The sequence below is a fragment of the Lactuca serriola genome, chromosome 9 (assembly GCF_051521515.1).
Source record: "Lactuca serriola cultivar US96UC23 chromosome 9, Lser_US96UC23_V15, whole genome shotgun sequence".
Taxonomy (NCBI): Eukaryota; Viridiplantae; Streptophyta; class Magnoliopsida; order Asterales; family Asteraceae; genus Lactuca; species Lactuca serriola.
The window spans coordinates 60130614-60138616 of NC_136416.1; positions in this window are offsets into that span (position 1 = coordinate 60130614).

Consider the following 8003-nt stretch of genomic DNA (forward strand, 5'->3'; position numbering starts at 1 on the left):
CCGATCCACGATGACCCAAATCGAATCCACTCCTCGCGCCGTCCGGGGAAGCTTCGTGATAAAATCCATCGTAATATCTTCCCATTTCCATAACGGGATATCTAACGGCTGCATCTTGCCATGCGGTCTCTGATGCTCGGCCTTGACCTTCCTGCATCAAACATCGCTCGACGTACCAGGCCACATCCCGCTTCATGCAGGGCCACCTATAGTTTAGACGAAGATCCCAATAGTCCTTCATCCTACTCGCTGAGTTGTATGAACAACTCGCCGAGTTCATCTTTATCCGAAGAACACTCTATGCTGAGATTCACCGAGCTGTGTGAACAACTCGCCGAGTCTGTTCTTGAGGCAAGGAGGTTGCCTTGAACTCGCCTAGTCATGGCATTGACTCGCCGAGTTACTTCATGAGTGAGTCTGGCTTCCGACCCACTGAGTCGCACCCCATGACTCACTACTCCAACCCGCAACACGAAAAAGGGGAAAAACTCAGGGACTCGCGACTCGAATCGCCGAGTCAGATGAACGACTCGCCGAGTCTGCCACATGCAGATACTATACACGCGGTTCTGCTTGAATCCAGCTCATGTCATTCATAGATCTGGGTTTCTAGGGCCTGATTAACACGTAAAGTTTCCAACTTTACGTGTAAATAATCACCCATGAGGGTTTTAGGGCTTAAAATGCACCAAAATAGTAGATCTAGGGCTTTCATGCAATATGGCTCCATAAAGGCAGTAGATCCAAGCTCCTGGAGCTCAATCATGCCTAGATCTAGAGGCTAAACAACTTATTACGAACCCTAAAACACAAACAAGCTTGGGAAAGGCTCAAGAAGGACTTTCATGGAGCTACAAGGGACAATAAGCATGAATACAGAGGGAAACTAAGTTATACCTCAAGGAATCACTGAGATAACACAAATATGCCTGGCCTCCTTCTTCTCTTCTTGATCTACTCTCCTTCCCTCTCCAAATCTTCAAGAAAACACACCAAAATGCTTCAAACTCACAAGGAACAAGGCTTGAACGAAGTACAGAGCTCTAAGGGTGAAGGGGGCGAGCTTGGGGGCGGATAAGAGGGTTTAAATAGGGTGCAAACCCTTGAAATTTAGGGTTTCATCAGACAACGGGGACTTGCCGAGTCCAGAATATGGACTCGCCGAGTCGCCAACTTAAACGTGTTCCGGATCCCGTCTCTACTCGGCGAGTCGGACCTACAACTCGTCGAGTCCAAGGCTAAAAATGAAAAACACTAAGATAAATTTTACGTACCAGGAACCAGGTGCTATAGAGAGGTTACAACCATACTAAATAATGACAATTTCATCTGTCTTCGCGTTAGTGAACATCGACTGAAAATAGAATAAGGTTATAGTCACCCTAGACTGATATAGTCTAACTGTAGCGAACAGCTCAGGTGTGGGGGTGTCATCCCCGTATACTCAAATCCCCGCTCTCCTTCCAAGAGACTTTGATTATAACTACAGGCTACGATCGAACACTTAATAGGTGTCAACCGACAAAAACTCACTAGATCCTTAATCGAATTTACGTGAAGATAAACATATAAAACTCATTCCAGGCCCAACGAACCATGTAAGTGAGCCACCAGGGCATCGCTAAACATGTGAGTCATTTCAAGACCTAATAGAAATGAGATTTATATAACATAGGCCCAAAATATATGAAAAAAGACAACTAAGGCCCATTTCACATGTAAGATATTTATAGGCCCAAATAGTATTCAAAACCTATCAAACATATAAATGGGCCATTAAGGCCCAATAACCTAGAAATGATCAAAATTAATCTATTTGTTAGTTTATTATTGGTCTTGGTTCAAGTATTCACTAAAATAGCTTAAAAGGCCCACTTTTGTAAAAATGACATTCTTGGCCCATTAAGCCAAAAATTTACAATTAAGGCACAATTTTTGTAAAAATAACACTTTAGTCCCCATTTTGTTCAAAACTTGTGTTTTTGACTAGTTTGTGATAAAAATAACATTTTAAACCCATTTTTGTCAAAAATATCATTTTTGGCTTGATTTTTATGAAAATACACATTTTTCTGGTTTTTGGCTTTTCTGACCTAGTTATTGGAAAATTTGTAGAAAAATTATCGTAAGTCAAAATTTGGATCCGTAAATTCTAGAAGTTTGGAAATTTTCTCTACTTTATTCACAATGTTTCTCAAAATTTTTAATGGCCTCTAACAAGGGTGAAATTGTTCACCTTCACAGGCTGGTCCGAAATTATTTCAAATATAATAGGCAGTTTTGTAAAATTTGCCAAAAATTGTAGAAAGATCGTATGAAAATGTGAGAGTAGTCATTTTAAACATATAAACCTGAACTTTTTTCATGTAAAACAGTTTTGAAAAATATTGTCATTAAGTTGGTCATAACAGTCCGAGATTGGACCAAAACTTTTCTGTTAAGGGCTGAATTTTGAGTTTAGTTTATAGATCTTTGAACACAACACTCATTTTTGCTATTTTAAATGTATAAATCCCAGATATACAAGTTTACATGTATTATATGTGATAACACATATGTTTCACAAGGTTTTCATGTAGATCCAAGTGATAAACTTGATATTCTTAACATATTTTTAGATTTATGAAGTAAATAGCACATAATCAACAAATAAGTTATGAAAAACACACATATTCATGCATATACACATAGATCTACATAAAACAAATTGTATTCTCCCCCAAAACCAAATAAAAATCAAAAATAGGGGCTATGAACTCACCTTTGCTTGTTGTTCTCGGTTTCGAAGAAGATTGGAAGAAGGTGGTGTTGTTTTTGGGCCTAGTTTGCTTCTTTAATGGGATCTTCGAATTCTAGGGAGTTTTAAGAGTATTATTTACACACCCTTGATTAGAAGGAGTTATCTTGACATAAAATTGTGTTATAACACTTGAATATGCAAGAACTTACCAAGGAGTGATGACTCTTTGGTGGTAAACCTTCTTGAAGTTGCTCTAAATCTCGAGAATCTTAGAAGCAAGTAGGGATGTTCTTGAGAGATTTCGAGGTGTTTGAAAGTAAGTGTGTGTGTGTGGTGCTTTTGGTCGAGAATAAAAAGAAGGGAGGGAAGAAAGAGAGTGAGGTGATGGAAGTTCTTGATGCATGAGATTTCTTGCATGGAATACCACAATGTAATAAGTATGTGTCTAATTCTCCTTAATTCCTTTCTTTTTTTTTTTTTTTTTTTTATACATGGGCCGAGCATTTGGGCTTGGAGAAACAAGAAAATAGTTTATCTTGGGACAATGCTTGATCTTGTCGAAACCATAAGTCCATTAGGTAGGTTTTCGGCCCATTGGCTTTTAGGATGGTTTATGGTCCAATAAGCATAAAAGAATGAGTTTTATGGCCTATTAAGGCTAATTAAATCAATTATGGCCCAATAAGGCCCATTAGGGCTAATTAGTTTATTTTGGACCCATTATGGCACAAAATGTTAAGTTTTAGGAATGTGGGTTCATTTAGAGCCCATTCTAGTCGAATTGAATGCTTATTGATCTGTTAGGCCCATAAGAAAATCCTAGTCCATAAAGAACTTAAACTGGGATTTCTAAGGTTTTCATCCCTTAGTTGAGCATATGAGATGTATTTGGATGAGCATAGAGTAAGATATTCTCTTAGAGTACCGATTATTATACTATTTGGATGAGCACTCTGCTTCCTTTGGTTCGGATGAAGGAGCAGCAAAACCACCTTTTCCTTTGGACCCATTTGAGGAAGATCCATCATGAGACTTTACCTTGGGATTCTTAGAGGGATCTTTCCTCTTCTTCCCCTTCCTATGTCCAATAGTCAAAACCGGGGCAGAAACAGTAGGAGTGGTTGCGACAGCTTTGCCTTTCAACCCACTTTCAGCCGTTCTTAACAACCTTTGAAGTTTGCTCAAGGTGACTTCCTCCTTGTTCATATGATAAGTCATTTTGAGCTGATCATAACAGGGAAGTAAAGAGTGGAGAATGATATCAATCTCTAACTATTCGTGAAAGTTGACATTAAACTTTAGCAAACCATCCACATACCTTTTCATTCTTTGCAAGTGGCTCGTGATGGACTCTCCATCTTTCATCTTGGTTGTTATCAACGAGGCGATAATCTCATACCTTTCTTGACGCACACTTTTATGGTACTTTTCCATTAAATCTTGGCACATCTCGTAATGCCAGTAGTCCTTTTAGAGCCGTTGTAGCTCAGGAGTCATAGCCGTTGTATCTCGTGAGCCCTATACTCAACTATTTCTTCAGCAGAAGCTTTAGTTTCATCTATCTCTTTGAGCTTTTCATTGATGACATATTATTTTTCCTCATATCGTAGGGCCATGCGGATGTTGCAGATCTAATCATTAAAATTGGACCCATCGAAGGTGACCCTCCCACAAATGTTCATAAGAGAGAAGGATCTTGAGGAGTTCGAGCTAGAAGCGTTGTTTGAGCCAGACATCTGAAAAAAGAAAAGGAACAAAGTTTAGATTAGATAAGAAATCCTTAATATAACACCCAAATGAAATATTAAGGCTAGGATCAAACACTATAATTCACAATTCGGAAGAGGGATGCCGTAATCCAATTGCAAATTATATGAAGGTAGGTAAATGACGATTTACCAATTCCACCACGAAAAACGAAATGAACAATTAGGTTTTAAATGAAATAAAATTTCAAGATTATTTTGAGATTCATTGAACTTTTAAATGGCATTTTTAATCTCGATTATGACCTTCAAGTTTGTGACTGGGATACCGAGGATCACAAACAAGGTGTGAATAACCATGCAAATTAGCTTGGTACTCTCGAGTCATTTTCCACCTAATTAATGTGTCGGTTAAACACACACGCTCCATTGATCTATGATAATTCTCTAGATACCCTTTGCCACCCTTATTAGTCCAAGCTAGTGTGCCGGTTAACCACACATGCTCCGCTAATGACTTTGACAAGGTGCAAAGTGCAATTTCATGGAATAGCATCATTTTCACATTTTTTCCTGAAGTAACTAAGATTCGGAATTTACAAAAACATTTAGTTACTTTATAATATTCATTATACTTATTAATGAGGAATTAATGTCCTCTCCTTCCCGTTCGGCTAATGAACCTCCACAAGTCAAGAGTGCGGTGGGTAAGAGTGGATACCCAATCGCGGTCAATTTACAGGCCGCTTCCTTAAACACCCCTTATAGACCAGCTTCGTGAATGAGGCTTACTAATGGTAAGGCTTACTCATCTTATACATACATATATATATATATATATATATATATATATATATATATATATATATATATATATATAGAGAGAGAGAGAGAGAGAGATAAGTTCAAATGTTTTCACTATCTATTGTGTGCATGTATGATTGATTCTGGACGAATCATTTTAATTATTTTAAGAAAGTAATTAATGCATATTAAATGCTGAAGATGTAATTAATATCCATTATATCTTCAACATGTAATATGCATTAATTACTTTCTTAAAATAACTAAAATGATTGGTCCAGAATCAATCATACATGCACACAATAGATAGTGAAAACAAAATAACCTAACCCTATATATATATATATATATATATATATATATATATATTAAGCTTTTAAAATTATAATAGTATAAAGGTTGTATTTTAATCCTTTTAAAACACTAGGGTATTAGAATTTAGTATTTCAAAATTAAAAACTTTTTAAATAAAATTTTAAATTCCAAAACTTGAGGGTAAGTTATGAAACTATTCAAAACTTCTAGATCAAATTTAAAATAATTAAAATAATTATATAATTTTATCTTTTTCAAAATTTGACCTAATCTAGTTTTATTTGGTAAAATAAATTCAAATCAAATTTTACAAATAATTAATTTATCACATAATCTTCTAATTATCTTAAAATTTGACCATTATCTTTCAATTAGATGAGGATATTCATTACCATAATAGAAAATTTGATTTTAATCAGTTAACACAACTTATTGTAATTATCCTTATCTAATTTAGTCTTAAAATCTGAAAATTCTGCAATCAGACGAGTCAACTCGTCGAGTTAGGCTTTGGACTCATCAACTTGCCTCAACTCGTCGAGTTCATCTGGCAGAGTCCAAATTTCGATTGCTTTCAGTTTTGAACAATTAACCATGGCATCAAATATAACAGAGAAACACCCTAAGCTTTGATACCACTGATGGGTTTTGAGCACTACAACATTCCTATGGTGTACATACAACCCTAATGCTTTGGATCTAGGTTTTTCTCAAGTTATACATGCAAATTATTTTCTAAAGCATGAACCCTAGTCTAGCATACAATTTTCAAGATTTATAACTAAAAACAAAGTTAGATGAATACCTTTTCCTTGTAGCTTGTAGACCTTGACCTTCAAGAGCTTAGTGCCTCAATTATTGCACCTCTAATGTAACATCCCAAAAATCAAGACCAAAAATTTCATTTTCAAATCATTCATCAAGCCATAGTTATCAATTATAAACATAAGTAGTTATATCAAATTAGAGTATCTTTTCAAAACATGTTCATTTTATCAGAATAAACATCCCAGGCTAAAGCTTATTGGTGTGTGCGATACAGTCAAACTGAGATCTTCCCTCCGCTACCAGAAGTACCGGAAACCAAAACTGAAAACCATAAGCACGAAGCTTAATGAGTTCCCCAATCTACCACATACCATACATATAACCACATACTGGGCCCCGCACGCTGCATCGAGACTTGCCCGACATCGGACTCGCTCAGGCATTGGGCCCCGCCTGGCATCGAGCCCCGCTCGGTATACAGATTTGTCTCTCTCAGGCTTCGGCCGTCTCTGGACCTCGCCCTGTACACATACAAACATATAACGTACTAGCGCATAAAGAACATGCTCTACAGTACTTCTGTTCGAAGGCCTCTCCTAACTTGGGCCCCACACTTGGTCTACAACTCATGAGCTATGGAACCCCGTCCACACTCCTATTGTCAATGAGATACGGGCCCCCACCCACACTCACTACTCTCGGGCCTCGCCTCTACTCTGCTAATATTGATATATGGAACCCCATCCATACTCAGTTAGTGATGAGGTACGGGACCGCGCCCACACTCACCTCCCTACCAGGCACATACAGGTATCACAAAGACAGCAAGTATAATCTAACATGCACATATAAATCTTCCTCGGGCTTGCCCCGACATCAGAACCTAGTCCAGAACATACTACCATGTAAACATACTTCGGGCTTGCCACGACATCGGACCTTGGTCCGGAACCTATCCTATCGACACATGCAAGAATCATGAAGACCTCTAGCATACTAACATTCCTCGGGCCTTGCCTAACATCGGATCGTAATCTGGAACATATAACAAAAAATGCATAGGGCTAACCCCCGGGTCTTCCTACTATATAAGCATAATGGGCCAGCATTGTGGCCTTAGACCCATGCACACAGTGACGAGACTCACCTTGCACTGCTAAAGTCATGTTGATATCCCTCTAGCTGCTATCTGACAATCCTCAAACTGTTGATCCATCGTCTCCCCGAGCTACCAATACCCAAAATATCACTTTGTCCAAATCAAGAATCACTCTTAGGGAAAAATGATTATTTTACCCCCTTAATCAAACTTGGTCCATATCTAAGGCCCAAATCATGATCTACAAAGGCCCAACACTAGGTAGGCTTCCCAAGCCCACTAGTGGCCCACTAATGGCCCACTTTGCTAAATTGGGTCGAATCCCTCCAACAAGCCTTACCCTATGCCCAAACATCTTCTTGGCCCACATTATCTGACTTCTGATGGCCTACTAAGGCCTAAAGAACCAAAATCCCCTTGCATGGCCCAAACCGAGGCCCAAACCCATATTTGATGAGTACGCTGGGCGTATTCCTATGTACGCTAAGCGTACAAGCTAAATGGTGCGTATGATGGGCGTACCTGTATGTACGCTTAGCGTACTCCCCTGTTAAGTCACTTTCCCATTAAG